Source organism: Octopus sinensis, linkage group LG1 (assembly GCF_006345805.1).
Source record: "Octopus sinensis linkage group LG1, ASM634580v1, whole genome shotgun sequence".
In the NCBI taxonomy this organism is placed as follows: domain Eukaryota; kingdom Metazoa; phylum Mollusca; class Cephalopoda; order Octopoda; family Octopodidae; genus Octopus; species Octopus sinensis.
In genome coordinates this window covers 27,779,338-27,795,279 of record NC_042997.1, presented here as the reverse complement: position 1 = coordinate 27,795,279, position 15,942 = coordinate 27,779,338, and the positions used below count along the sequence as shown (strand labels likewise).

The 15,942-nt window shown below is 35.7% G+C and overlaps 1 protein-coding gene and 1 long non-coding RNA gene across 6 annotated transcripts in view; one reads left to right on the top strand and one right to left on the bottom strand.

Annotated features, from left to right (window-relative positions):
* LOC115214417 (pyrokinin-1 receptor) overlaps window positions 1-15,942 on the top strand; it is a 384,104-nt gene that overhangs the window by 322,435 nt on the left and 45,727 nt on the right. The gene's annotated exons all lie outside the window — the stretch shown is intronic.
* LOC118768470 overlaps window positions 15,813-15,942 on the bottom strand; it is an 8,010-nt gene continuing 7,880 nt past the window's right edge. The window contains exon 3 of the long non-coding RNA XR_005004328.1: window positions 15,813-15,823. This is a non-coding gene — a long non-coding RNA (uncharacterized LOC118768470). The remainder of the gene's footprint in view (window positions 15,824-15,942) is intronic.

Below are 15,942 nucleotides of genomic sequence, written 5' to 3'. Positions count from 1 at the left end.
CATCTATACACACACGCCTATACATACATGCACACATGTATATATATATACACGTACCGCCTCAATCACTTAATATACCAAGTGCACGAACGCAAACATCCAAGTATAGAGGCATAATCGCAGATGTATATAGGAATGTCCAACTAACGTATTTATGTATGATGTTTATACGTGTACAAGGTAATAAACCAAATAGTGATATGCCTTTTTTTTAACATATATGTAAAAAGTGAAATATGTATGATGAAATAAGATGCAACAGAATATTGAATAAATTTATATAAGCCTTGAAATACATAACAGAACATTTCTTATAAAATATGCAGTTCAAAGCATTCAGATCATATATTAACGCCAGCATGCACATCATAAACAAGTGTACACATGTGATATATATAAATGATTTATAAACAAATAATTTATATTCTTGGATTGACTAATGCCTTTTCAATAAATTTGGTCGAGAGAAACTCTTTGTATTTCTCTATATATGTATGTGTGTGGGAGAGAGTGAGAGAGAGAGAGAGAGAGAGAGTATGCGTATATGTGTGTATATAGGTGTGTATATATATAAATGAGCTTTGTGTTAGTGTGTTTTCGTGTTAGTGTTTGTAACTTACCGGAGAAAACAAACAACCCAACAATTGAAACAACGATAGTCTCAAATTTTGACATAGTTTAGCGGGAGGAGGACAGTCGAACATTTCTCAAACTCAACAAGCCTCAGAGGTAGCTGATTGGGTAAATATACCACAAAATCTATGCTTGCCTTCTTCGAAACAACAAATTTAGTTACAATATATGATCTGCTAAACTACTCGGTTCATTTGCAAATATAATACTACTACTACTAATGATGATGATGATGACGATGATAATGATGATTGTTGCATGCCCCTTTGACCCAGGAATAGTCAGGAAGGAAGTCAAAAAGATAGATAGATACAACCCTCTTATGTACGAAATAGTTATACGAAATGAAGAAGGTGAAGATAGCGCCAATTATTTTTGAGTTCTTGGGATCAGTATCAGAGGGCACCAAAAGGAATATAAAGGAAATCGGAATAGAACTGTTACAAAAGGTTTGCCTCCTTTGCACGGCCAGAATAACCTGGAAAGTATTAGATAGCTGAAAAGAACGAATAGCATGTTACCGTAGGCTGCAGGCAGTAAGCCTGCTACGCAAACTCCAAGAGCTCCAACGAAACTTGTGATAACAAGATCATACGAAGAAGAATAATAAGAACAATAACAACAACAACAACAACAACAATAACCATGATAATAATAATGATGGTAATAATAATATGATGATGATGATGATGATGATGATGATGATGATGATGATGATGATGATGACGATGGTGTTGGTGGTGGTGGTGGTTGTGGTGGTGGTGGTGGTGGTGGTGGTGATGATGATGATGATGATGATGATGATGATAATGATGATGATGATGCATCTAAAAACATTTATCATGCCAACCTGCACATAACATATAGGTGTCACCTCTGGCAAAAACAAAATGAAAGGTCACAATACGAAAAAATTATATTGGAAAACGTACATCTTGAGTAGCAGTAATAGGGGGGGGGGAATTTTCAATTAAGAGATAAAGTTTATCATGAAAGTGAAAAGTATTTATAACTTGCATTAAAAATAATAATGACTTATGGAAATAGAAAAACAAAACTACAACCGAACACGTTATCAGAGTATAGGTGTGCTTCGTGTTCGTGGGTATTTGCATGTATCTTCATATCTTATCATTTTGTACTTTTCTATATTTCGTATAAATATTTGAACCATCTTCTTTTACTTTGCTGCTGGAAATGCACGATTTTCCATTATTTTATAATTTTTCTGCACAAATTGTAATAATGCCTATCACATTTGCGGAGCCATAGGCGCCGGGCATCCAAATTATTTATCATGTTTACTAAGCTATTTGGTAGATAGATGGATAGATAGATAGATAGATAGATAGATAGATAGATAGATAGATAGATAGATAGATAGATAGATAGATAGATAGATAGATAGATAGATAGATAGATAGATGTATATAGATAGAGAGATATGTGTGTGTGTGTGTGTGTGTATGTGTATGTGTGTGTGTGTGCGCGCGCGTGTGTATTCAGCGATTTTTTTGAGAAAGGAAACTTTTTAGAAAGTCGAAAGACTAAACTTTGGAAAGACGTTTCACAAAATGTGTGTATGCTTTGCTTTTATAAATGTGGAAGCGCTTTCAGCTCTTAACATTTTCAAGTACGTGTTATTGTATATAGTGGAAGTTGTTTTCAGTAAAATTGTTGTATACTATTTCCGGTATGTATGTATGTATGTATGTATGTATGTATGTATGTATGTATGTATGTATGTATGTACGTATGTATGTATACGTGTCTGTATGTATATATGCGTATGAGTGCATGTGTGTGTCTGCATATGTATACATTTATATCTTTAATTCATCTTTAATTTATACAAGCAGTATCGCCCGGCGTTGCTCGGGTTTGTTTCGACCCTTTAGATTTGGAATTTTTGAAAAGTAAAAATTTTGCATTATGTAGCTTGTTATTCTCTTTAAGTGAATATTTTTCTGGTTGAAATACACCGAAAAATGGCGACACAGTAGTCAAAAAATTATAAAAAATAGGGATTTTGATAGAAAAAAAGCACTTTTTTATGTAAATAATTTTTGGTGTTAATATGGTCCGATTTGAAATTTTTCTTCAACGGAAGGAAGAGCAAGGCTTCTTCTATTATACTCTCAATTTTGGTCAACTTGCGCTGCGGAGTCTCGGAGGAGATAGTGTTAGTTGAAGGCTACCAAACCTGCCATACACAGACAACTTCAGCTTTATATATATAGAGAGATTTGTATTTTATTTTTAATTCGCTTCAGTACCATTACGTTATTCATTAAGACTCTTCCCTCGCATACCATCTAATACCGTAGTCTATTTTTCCCCCATTGCTTTCCTCTTTACTCCATCTATTTCTCTTCATTATCTTTATTCCATCCTCTACTTCTTCCATTTTTCCTCTTCTTTCTATTTGGAAGAATCGTTAGGACACCGGGTAAAATGCTTAGCGGTATTTCGTCCCTCTTTACATTCTAAATTCAAATGCTACCGAAGTCGACTTTGCTCTTCATCCTTCGAGGTCGATGAAATAAGTACCAGTTGCAGACCTGGATCGATGTAATCGACTAGTCCCCTCCCCCAAATTTTTAGGCCTTGTATCTATAATAGAAAAGATGATTATCATTTTATTATTTACTTTTTGGCACCTGATCATCATTTATATATATGTTCAAGGTTAAATACACGTAACTGAGAAATCTCTATTGACTTCAAACCACACATTATCATTTACATCCTTCTCATCTTCTCACCCTCACCCACCCATTCTCAGTTCTACATACCACCATAATTGCCCATCTCCATTAACGTCCACTCAAATTCTTCACGCCTCCACCAACCGAACATTCATTCCCGCTCACGCCCTTCCGATAATTTATTCTAATTTATCATTATTATCTTTATTCATTCTGGTGAGAAAGGAAGAGTATACGGCAGAGAGCAAGTCTAATAGCACTACTGTTTCCCGCGGGACTCCGATAAGTGCTGATGTCTCTTCAGAGACACCACCACTGGCTGCAACTGCCCATATCCTGCCTTTTTCAAAGTTTTTACCAGCAATAACAAGGTCATGCAGTTTGGGACAGATTTTGTCGAAGGTCGTGGTAAAGTCATGAAATATCGCATTTACATTTGAACGACTGAGCATCCGGTCCGAATAATGTGACGGAAGCCATACTGCGTGTTTGTGAAGACGCCATTTTCTACTAAAAAATGATCAGCTTCTTTCTGACAATGCGTTCCATGCCTTTGCTGACATGTGAGTTGGGAGATATAGGTCTGTAGTTTCTAGCATCGGCTCCTCTGCTTTCCTTGTGAATAAAGCATAAGATACCTAATGTATGTATATGCATATATGTATATATATACCTACACACAAGTTCACACACTATTTATATGGGTGTGTGCGCGCGTGTGTATTTGTGCCTCTGTGTGTGTATGTGTGTACATATGTGTAAACAGGATATATATATATATATATATATATATATTTGTATGTATGTATATATATATATAATATATATATATACACACATATATATATATACTTGTAAGTATATATATATATATATATATATTTGTATTTGTGTGTGTGTACATATGTGTAAACAGGATATATATATATATATATATATATATATATATATATATATATATATATAAATATATATATATATATATATATACACATATATATATATACTTGTAAGTATATATATATATATATATATATATATATATATATATATATATTTGTATTTGTGTGTGTGTAGCAATCGATATAACTGCGAATCATTGCACTGCTTTTAGTAGCTGAGGGTTACCTGCAGGGTTTATTATCTGGTTTAACGTCTCAGACGCCTGGTTAGCCAATAGCAAGTTTGTGTACTTCGACCTTATTGTAACTGTCATTCATTAGGTTTTTATTAGTTCTATAGTGAAGAAGGATCTCTGAAATAGTGTGAATTTCAAGTATTGCCCAACAGCTTACTTATTGAATTAAGACAAATGTCTCATGTCTACCTAGTACTGAATTTCCCATTCGTTGCTACTTAGAATGATATATGTGACTATGCGAGTGGATGGGCACGAGTGTGTGTGCGTCTTTGTGTGTTAAAAGTGATAGAAAGAGCACACTCTGTCTGTACATATTCTGTAGCTATTCTTAATATTAATTTAAAATAACTTTTCCTCGTAAATGCGTATATATATAGAGCGCGAGACAGACAGAGACAGAGAGAGACAGGGAGAAAATGGGAAGGAGAGATAGCTCCCTCTCCTCTTATCTATGTAGCTGGCGAGCTTCCTACATAGCTAGATAGATAGATAGATAGATAGATAGATAGATAGATAGATAGATAGATAGATAGATAGATAGATAGGTAGGTAGGTTGGTAGGTAGGTAGGTAGGCACGTAGGTAGCTAGGTAGTAGGTAGGTAGGTAGGTAGGTAGGTAGGTAGGTAGGTAGGTAGGTAGGTAGGTAGGTAGGTTGTTTGGTTTTTAGGTGGGTGTTTTGGTGGGTGAATGGATAGATAGATAGATAGATAGATAGATAGATAGATAGATAGATAGATAGATAGATAGATAGATAGATAGATAGATAGATAGATAGATAGATATGGGTAGAGGGAGAGGGAGAGTCACAAAGAGCCGAAGCGCATATAACGTAAGTGAATACATACATACGTATCATACTCAAATCCTCAGTGATAATGGACTGGACTGAATCGTAACTAACCTGCACATCCTCTGATAACTCTCGAATTCGACGATTTCCCCTCACAGCTTCACGCGCGTATGCAATATTTTTCTCAGTTCTGCTGGTCGCGGGTCTCCCAGAACGTTCGTCAATATCGACATTTTTTCGGCCATCTTGGAGACGTCTAATCTACTTGTGCACGTCTCATACACTCCTCTCCATACACTTTCTGCAACTTTTCGTAGGCCTCTGAACAAGTATCTCCATGACACCTTCCTCTGTCATGGTCAATGCGACAATCACACGGTACACACCTTAATTCCAAGCAGTGCTGTAAACAGCGGAAGTGAGCTAGAACGTTAAATACTAGTGCGCGTGCACAGCAGCCTTCAGGGTTAATCTTTGCGCAACGGCTTTACCCTGCGTGTTTTATCTTCGTTACTATGGCAACAGTCCGGATACTTATTGATCAAATCTCGTACACATATTCATGCATATGCTTAAAAATACGCCACCATGCATACACATGTATGCACACCTAAACACCAACATAGAAGTCAAAAACATATATATTCACATCATATGAGAGCAAGTAAAGTGGTTATCATAAATCATGCGGAAAGGTAATCAAAATAATATGAAAGACATGTTGAAATATAATGCAGCGAGGATGACGCTTCTACGAAATTCTTGATAATAGAGCTATATATACACTGGATGCGTGGTGTTGGTATTACATAATGATGCATAATATTATGTTATACAAAATGGATGGTGTGAATATGCATTAGAGAAAAGCGATAAATTTTCAAATGTATATCCTAACATCACCCATTAGTCTGATTTTTATGTAAATGATGACACCGACATCGCAACGAAAATATAGGTCTCATAGACAGAGGGAAGAAGAGTGAGCACACACCACTGTACAAGTTAAATGGTCTGATCGAACCATGTATAATGCTGTTATTTGAGAAATGCTGAACGATGCATTGTTGAATAGAAGAGACTTTGTGCTATTTAACCATCATTGTTACATGATACAGTTAATGCTATCCTGTAGACGTTGTGGGATTTATCAAATTTCGTAAGATTTAAAATAGATGGGAAGGATGTTGAAATCCTTGTATATATAATCTTGTATGTGTTTGATACATAAATATCAAATATTAAACATCATTTAATTTGTTCCATTGGTCGTCAGCAGTTCCTGCTTGTTTGTAGATGGAAATATGTGCAATAAATTCTGAAATCCACAATTATGTAGATCAGTATATTCAACCCGGCCAGCACGATGAACCTCCTTGAAATCTTAAGGGTGAGTTTAATGGTACAAAATATATGAGAAATCAGAGTAGATCATGTATAAAAAAAGTTTGCAGGAACATGGATGTATAAAACAGGCATGGCTCTAGGTTAGATATTCTTCTAATCAGACGAGACTTACATACACAAATCTCTTGAAGCACAGTCTGCAAACTCCAATAAAATTGCAAGCTAGTTATTAGTTGAGAATATTTAAATCTGTGTAGAGGTTAGGTGTTAATTTGATTCTTAACGTAATACTATTACGTGATAACAAACATATTCAGGAATGATAATCAAGTATCAATTAAAACACTTTAACTGCTGAGAATGAAATCAAAGTCATTGATTTTGAATATCTCTTTCATTATTTTATCAGTCATTTTATTTGAACCTAATTTGTTTTATGCTATTAATAAATCAATTAACATCTACCTAGCAACATTACTGCATCATACAACCATAGATGTTCAATGGCACGACGTTAATCAGTTGTGCATATAATCAAAACTTATAAAGTTTTTTCTCTCTCTCTCTCTCTCACGGACGCTGGAATACACTTTTATTCATTATACTTGAAAAGGGTTAAGGTATCCATCCCTTTCTACCTACGCAGCCTTTATTCCTGCGCCATTTTTTACATCAGGAAAATTCAAATTCCTGGAAGCTATTACATCGATCAATTGACACGTATTTGATCATTTTTTCCCATATCGTTTTCCCCAACTCCTTAGGTATACAGGTTATATGTAACTACATAGCCACTAGTGAATATAGCTACTATGCTATATTCAAGAAATTCGCATATCGATCTGTAACTGTTGTATAAATTTTCACTATATATTTCCTATATGGTCTCTTGACTTATACACATCATCACATTTATTTCACAATGTCTACCTCATTATACTTTCCTATACATATGGGTGTGTGCGTGCAGGTACTTGTGTTTCTGTAAAGTGTATCTGTGCGTAGATGTGTGTCTGCATACATTTCAATGTTTATGTATTTAAACATATATGTAGATATGCATATATATGAAGGCATATGAGCATGCTAAGGACTCTTTTTAAGCACCCTACATGTATTTATATCCATCTTTGGTTTACGTTGCTGAGGAACAAAAAGAGAATGTTTACTCCATTGCAGTTCGTAGATCAATGGCGTAATATTCAGAATAATAATTAATGAAGCTTTATCTTAGAATAAATGGGATAATATATACTAATGGCTACTACAATATATACTACAGTATATACTAATGACTTATTTTTTGTTAGTGGAATTCTTTGCGCCATAATTTATGTTGATATACGCACACTTACGCAGACACATATAGATATTGTAAGTGTGTGTGTGTGTGTGTGTGTGTGCATGTGTGTGTGTGTGTGTGTGTGTCTGTGTCTGTGTCTGTGTCTGTGTGTATGCATATATGTAATTGAAAAAATTAGAGATTTATAAAAATCAAATTTTTATATGTAAAAAATGGAGGTGGAAATAGCACAGTTGTAGATCTAAGACATTTCAATTTAAAAAGGAATTTAATAAAATTGCTTAAAAATTATATGAAGAAGATATTACCGGTTTGATGATGAATCTCGTCCTATCAAATATCAGTAAAATCTTATGAAAATTTGAAGTAAAAACAGTTTATCTTCTGTCTGGAGATCAAAAACATGTTTTTGACCCCCAGACAGAAGATTTTACTTCAAATTTTTACTTCAAATGCTCATAAATTTTTACTGATATTTGATAAGATAAGACTCACCATCGAAACCGGTAATATTTTCTTTATATAATTTTTAACTAATTTTATTCAATTCATTTTTAAATTGAAAATTCTTAGATCTACTTCTGTGCTACTTCCACCTACATATATATATATATTTATATTTATATTTATATTTATATAGAGAGAGAAATAGTGAGAGAGAGATTATATATCTACATGTGTGTGTGTGTAAGTATGTGTGTACGTGTGTATGTATGTATGTATGTATATATGTATGTATGTATGTATGTATGTATATGTCACAGGTGTGTGAAGAAAAATTTCCAGATAATGGACACGAGATAATATAAAAATAATAATAAACGGGTGAAGAGCGAATATATAGTGCGTATGTTTATTTGGCAAGTAAAAAATGACCCTCCCGAAATAAAACAATACCTGTTTCAGCACACGATTTCACATCAGAAATCTTACAAAACAAATTCATAAGTCGTACGGATGTTGCATGTCATATTGCACGCTGCTAATGAGAACGCAACTTACTCGGGTTTGTTCGGGTCTTTTGAATTTTCCTTCTCTGCTCTTCAGTCTTTGTGGTATTTGCTGTTCCTATGGGATTCTTTCGTCTGCTACTACTTCCTATGTTACATTTCATTTGATATTAACTACTCTCATGTCAAGCTATGCACATGTTTGTATTGCATATGGGAGTGATCATTGCCATTCGTGCAAGATGCTTGTTAATTCTGTAATGCCAGATTATACAGTTTTAATCTATGTCACACATTTACAAACCATCAACGTTATCTGTTGCACAAGTAAACAAACGTGGCTGGAATGCATAGCATAGAAATTCGGTGCTACTGCTACTATTTGGCAATTTTACCCAAAGGATTCTGTACAGACACCTCATGCAATGAGTGAAATACATGTTCTTATAAAACAAATGTCTCCACAAATTGCTGAAAAAAAGATCATATACGCACCAAAATTACTAGACACTCCGTTGAGTTTCTTAGATTTTGAGATTATAGCTGCTTTGCTGATATGCTTCTTGAGATCTGCATGTAAAGAATTGTAACAGTGGATCTAACATATTGAAATTCATGCCCTACTTCTATATTTTACTTCTGGTCTTCATGCAGCAGCGTTACAATCTATAACATGCTGCTTTAAAGATACCAATGTCTTGAAGACACCTGTGTTGAAGATACCTATATATTGCATCTTCTTGATGTTTGTCTTGAGGCTGATTATCAAACAAAATCGCTCACAAGTTCCATGGCGTTTTACGAGGTAACTTAAGATGAGAGAGATTGCCGTATAATATATAAACAGCATGTTGCACCATAGCTTTTCTTAGCTTTATTCTAGCTATGATAATTCAATCTTAGTATGATTAACAATTGGCCTTCAGATTTTTAGTGCAGGTAGACATTATAAGTAATGAATTTATATATGTGTTTCAGTTTACGTCTATCTGTGTGTCTCATTATTTGTGCATATATTCATTGCAGTGCTGAATTGCATCCTTTATGCCACATGCGGTAACATAGCTTTTCGATAATTATTGGACCGTGGTTCACTATTGAGGGCACTACCTCTCATGGCCAGGGCTCAGTAACTGAAACTAATAAAGTGAGAGCGTGTTTTAGTTTGTGTGAGTGGATTCGTGACCGTCTCAAGTTTTTTGTTCGGCAGACATCGTGCAGAAATATTTCGAATAGAATATACCCTTTCTTAGGTGGTAGACTTACACTGTCGACATATCACTCAAAATAACATCACGTATTGGGCTATGAGAAAGAATTTGAACAACGTGTATGGTTTTGAAGCTTAATCATCAGCCTTTATTGATTGCTTTCCTTCAACTGTCGTGGATAACCTACAGTAATATAATTAGTGATGAAGTGAGGGCGCGTGGCTTAGTGGTTAGGGCATTCGGCTCATGATCGTAAGGTTGTGAGTTCGATTCCCGGCGACGCGTTGTGTCCTTGAGCAAGACACTTTATTTCACGTTGCTCCAGTCCACTCAGCTGGCAAAAATGAGTTGTACTTGTATTTCAAAGGGTCAGCCTTGTCACTCTCTGTGTCACGCTGATTATCCCCGAGAACTACGTTAAGGGTACACGTGTCTGTGGAATGCTCAGCCATTTGCACGTTAATTTCACGAGCAAGCTGTTCCGTTGATCGTATCAGCTGGGACCCTCGTCGTCGTAACCGGCGGAGTCTTTAATTAGTGATGACATTCCACTTCTGACTAAAACAGAGCAAATGCATACAATCATTATAAATGCATATATAACATATGTATACATATATGTGTTTATGTATCCGTGTGTGTGTGCATAACAATTCATATACGCCCTATTGTCAATCCCTTTCGCAGTTCGTTTGATGTACCGCATCCACCCACCTAATGTTAATCTGTCTAATGAACCAGTTGCACCCCAGGGAAACTCGAGCGTATTATGCTACTGAACAGGCTTGGCCTAATATATGCATATATATGTATTTATGTGTATATATGTATATATATATATGTGTGTGTGTATGTGTGTATGTATGTATACACATATATATAGACATGCATTCATATATACGTACATGCATATATGTTTATATATATATATATTCTCCTTAAATTCTCCTTCACGTAATCCAAAAGAGGTCTTCTTTTCTGTTGTATTATTACTTAAAGGTTGCAGTAAATTCTGCCACATACATATTAATGTTATGTTTGTGGAGTTATATTAATTTTTAGAAAGAATTACTTTCAACATTTCCTTACATATATACATACATGCATGGCACTTCGTCGTGAAATCAGCGTCCAAGTGGCTGAGCACTCCACATACACGCGTACCCTAAACGCGTAGCCTTGCTCAAGGACAAACCGCGTCGCCAGGGATTGAACCACTAAGCCACGCACCTTCACCTATATATATACAAGTGCGTTTCTGTGTGTATGTATGAGTGTGTGTACAAACAGACACCGATAAACATGCATATAAACAAACATGATGCAGAGTAGACGACCAATAATCACAGAGATGACGAAGGACAGACGCGTGCGCACGCACACAGACATAAAGATGAATAATGCTGATAGATAGATAGATAGATAGATAGAGAGAGAGAGAGAGAGAGAGAGAGAGAGAGAGATGGATGGATGGATGGATGGATAGATAGATAGATAGATAGATAGATAGATAGATAGATAGATAGATAGATAGATAGATAGATAGATAGATAGACAGACAAATAGTGGCTTCAGTGTTTGTATGACCAAGTAATTACATTAGTTGTACCGCATCATCTCAGATCAAATAACTTTTCACAAATGTACAACCTAAGATTAATATTTACTAAGTTTTTCACAGAAGAAAATTAAACATTACGAAGTTTGGTGGATAGCATTTGTGATTTTTAAACCTTATATCACTATTCAGTCTCTCTGTGCTTTGTGTATAAATCGATATTATTTAGATTCTCTATAGGTTCCATGTATAAGTCAATGCTACACACAGTGGTACTAGACAACCATTATAGCAATGGTTCTCATGTTTTATTGTTATTGATCCAGGCTAGCACGATAGCGTTAGAAATAAATAACCAAGCCAAATCTATTGACTGAAGCTAAGGAAACTCCACTCAAGAGAAATCTATCCTTCTCTCTGTGTGTGTGTGTGTGTGTCTGTGTGTGTGTGTGCGTGTGTGTGTGTGTGCGTGTGTGTGTGTGTGTTTGTGTGTGTGTGCGTGTGTGTGTGCGCGTGTGTGTGTGTGCGCGTGTGTGTGTGTGTGCATGTGTGTATTTTCTCGGTTACATAAGAAACGTCGAGTGGTATGTAAATACTCATGTTAAGATTTTCTTAGCCATAACTTGCTGCGAAGAATGGCGAAAAGAAATACATACTTCAAATGGAGTGTTCACTTAACATATTCCTTTTTCCGATTGTTGCTATATTATTTATCGATAAGAGAAAGAGAACATACTTAATGTTTTGTTGGTGGATGCTGGAAATAAGAAACGAAATGTTAGGTGAGCAAACATGTAATATTAATGAGATCCATTCATTTATTTATTATGTATTTTGTTGTTTAACTTTTGTGGGTCGATGGAGGAGTGGCAGTAGTCATGTCTTTTACAAGCCCTTATAATAAAACCTATTCCCAGTATGAGTACTTGCAGGATAAACATAAGGGGGCAACCACTGAATTCTTATCTAAATACTTGTAGCAGTACGCATACTGACCTTGGGCTTCTTTGCAAGTACCGTGTCTTAAAAATTCTTAGATAGCACTAATACAAAGCTAAGAGAAACATCGCACCTACACACAAGTCTGAATAGTTACTAAGTCCGCAATTTCCACTTAGCAGCAAATAGGAAAACAAAAATGACTTCATCCGGAACAAACCTCTGCTAATTTCGTACCACTCACCAACATAACTGATATGAAAATGCTATCAATGGTGAATATAAAAAATTTCTCTAGCATTTAAAATATTTTGATGCAGGGTGATATTTAAGCTTTTTTTTTTTCTTTGCATGTATTACCTACCAAAGTGAAGTGAACATGCTCCAGGTGTGAAGTGAAACCTACATCAAGGATCACAACTGGGAAAAGCTTTACATAATTATATCTTTCTTTCTAGAGGTGCCGGCTTTGCAGTATGTTTGAGTATCGGATGAACTGCTTTGTGATATCTGTTCTGGCTCCGGCTTCCTATATTCGGATTTCATATCCCGAAGTTTTCCACTTTGCTTTCCATCATTACACTATTGTTAAATGAAGTACCACTCCCTTCTCTTCCATCACACACTCTCTTCTCCCTTCATTTCTTTTTTCACATATTCTTGTACCCCTCCTCTCTCTGTTTCTCTCTCTCTCTCTCTCTCTCTCTCTCTCTCTCTCTCTCTCTCTCTCTCTCTCTCTCTCTCTCTCTCTCTCTGTGAATTGGTTACGTTGCGTCATGAAGAAAATCTTAGCGTTCATGGTGTTCTTTTCTCCATAAAGGAAGAAATATTGATTGTGGTGTTACAATCTCTTCTCAAAATTTTACGTAACACTTACAGAACAAATTGATCTATAATAAAGCACGAAGTGGTAATAAGGATAAATATATTTGGCGATATATCTGTAACTAGTGAGGGAAGTGAAGCATATATGTTAAGGATTTGAAAACTGACCACATAGTTTCCTTGCCAACACCTGTAGTACACACAATTCTCGGCAAGGCGAACTGGCCCTATACTGGTTATATATCTGAAGGGTAACACTTATTACATCTCTAAAGGGTAACACATATTGGCTCCAGCATTTATCTAATAAAAGCATAAAAAAATCAATTACCCTGGCTAAGTTGTTGAGTCTGTAAGAGTTAAGGCTGAAATAGCCGACATGCTGTTTATCTCCTCACCCTCAACCTGTGAATGAGTGATTTAATGCGTTTATCTTACAAATATAGCTCATTTTGTAGTAAGAAGGAACGTACCAGGCATAATGATTTTGCGTTAGCTTGAGTATGCGATTCTCATGTGTAAAAAATGTTAAACATTAGCTAAGTCGCTGATCTGCTTCAAGTGTGGAAGCACTCCGTCGGTTACGACGATGAGGGTTCCGGTTGATCCGATCAACGGACAGCCTACTCGTGAAATTAACGTGTAAGTGGCTGAGCACTCCACAGTCACGTTTACCCTTAACGTAGTTCTCGGGGATATTCAGCGTGGCACAGAGAGTGACAAGGCCGGCCCTTTGAAATACAAGTACAACAGAAACAGGAAGTAAGAGTGAGAGAAATGTTGTGGTGAAAGAGTACAGCAGGGATCACCACCATCCCTTGCCGGAGCCTCGTGTAGCTTTAGGTGTTTTCGCTCAATAAACACTCACAACGCCCGGTCTGGGAATCGAAACCGCGATCCTACGACCGCAAGTCCGCTGCCCTAACCACTGGGCTATTGCGCCTCCACTTCTCTGCCTCAAGAAACAATACATAAAAGATAACAGGCTTAAACACGCTTAAACTGCTACATGCAAGGAATTAAAGCATGAAATTAATATATAGATTTATTTGTATACTGCATGATTCCATTGCACCAATTACTGAGTACTGATGTTTGATATCGTAAATTCTTGGGGAAACGGTGGCGTTTGTAAATTTGATTTTCTTTGCGTCATACTACTTGTCAGACTAACTCGTATCTTATTTATAGACTACACCCATCTTTTTCGATTCAATAGGTGGTAAGTAATTTACGCTTCTTGGTGGATATCATTTTAGTATGATGCGCATTTATTTTTAGTTGATTTCTGGACGTTTATCTAATAAGACTATCCTATCAGAAATTAGATAAATATGTGGAAAAAAGTAAGAAAAGAAATCTCTTAACATTATCTATGAAGAAGGCGGTAATGTGGGGAAGAAAACAGCTGTGAATATCATTTTGCTTCTAAACAAATGTCTATCCAAATTGTTAATATCAGTGAATTTTTCGTTTTGTTTATGTTCTTTATTTTTTTTTTTTTTTTGCTTTTCTTAAGCTCTTAAAATTGTCTCAGTATCGTTGCAACAGTATTGTGTAGCAACAGTTTCTCTGTGTGTCGAGCGGTTGGCGAGAAAACGGCCAACTTCAAGTTTACTGGATGAAGAGGTGTGTGAGAATTAGCAGGATTAAAAATAAAGCTTGTCAAAGGGCGATAGAGCACAGGTAGCGAAGGAAATAGCTAACCAACCCTGGAGAGTAGGTAGGCGCCACTATTTTATCTGCCTATTGAAACACAGCGGATGAGGCTATAAAAGTAAGTTGCACCTCTCGCTGTGTGCACACTACTTCTCTAGGTTCTGGTTTTTGATTAATTGGTCGAGTTCATGACCTTCTGTTTTAATTTCATTTTGTTATCTTTTCAAAAGCCATCGGAGAAGAATCGTTTAAACCCCAACTGATATATCACACCAACTGTACATTTCGGTGTAGTAATTCTTTTTTTTTTTACGTCAGTAGAATGGAAACAGCACCGCATTAGACAAATCGATTATTTAACTTTGTACAAATACGTTTCTATTAACTACTCCTCTTCATAATACAGAAAAATTTGGTTATTTTACATAAATACCAGACGGGTGATTCAAATTAAAATATAATCACTATATCTTGTATATCAGCGCTAATAATTTTATCGATAGATGATGGATGATAATAAATAGGTGTCTGCCAGCTTTATTACTCAATTTTAGTTCCCATCAACCATGATTAAACTGACCTATCATCAAGAGCTTTCAAGTCAAGACCATCCCAGAATTTTAGGGGTCATAGCCTTCTTTTGTGAGACAGTAGGATATGGTTTGAGGTAGCTTCGGGTTCTATTTTCAACTGTTCGAGAGACTGCATAGTGATACTGCTTGATTGGAACATAGATGCAAGAAGGCAGACAATGTTCCCTATCATGACTCTTTATAATATTTTTATCTTTTAATGGATTATCCTACATTTTATTTGCAATCTGAGGAAGAACACATTTGTATTTAATTGTCGGTCTACTTGTTTACATTACAATATG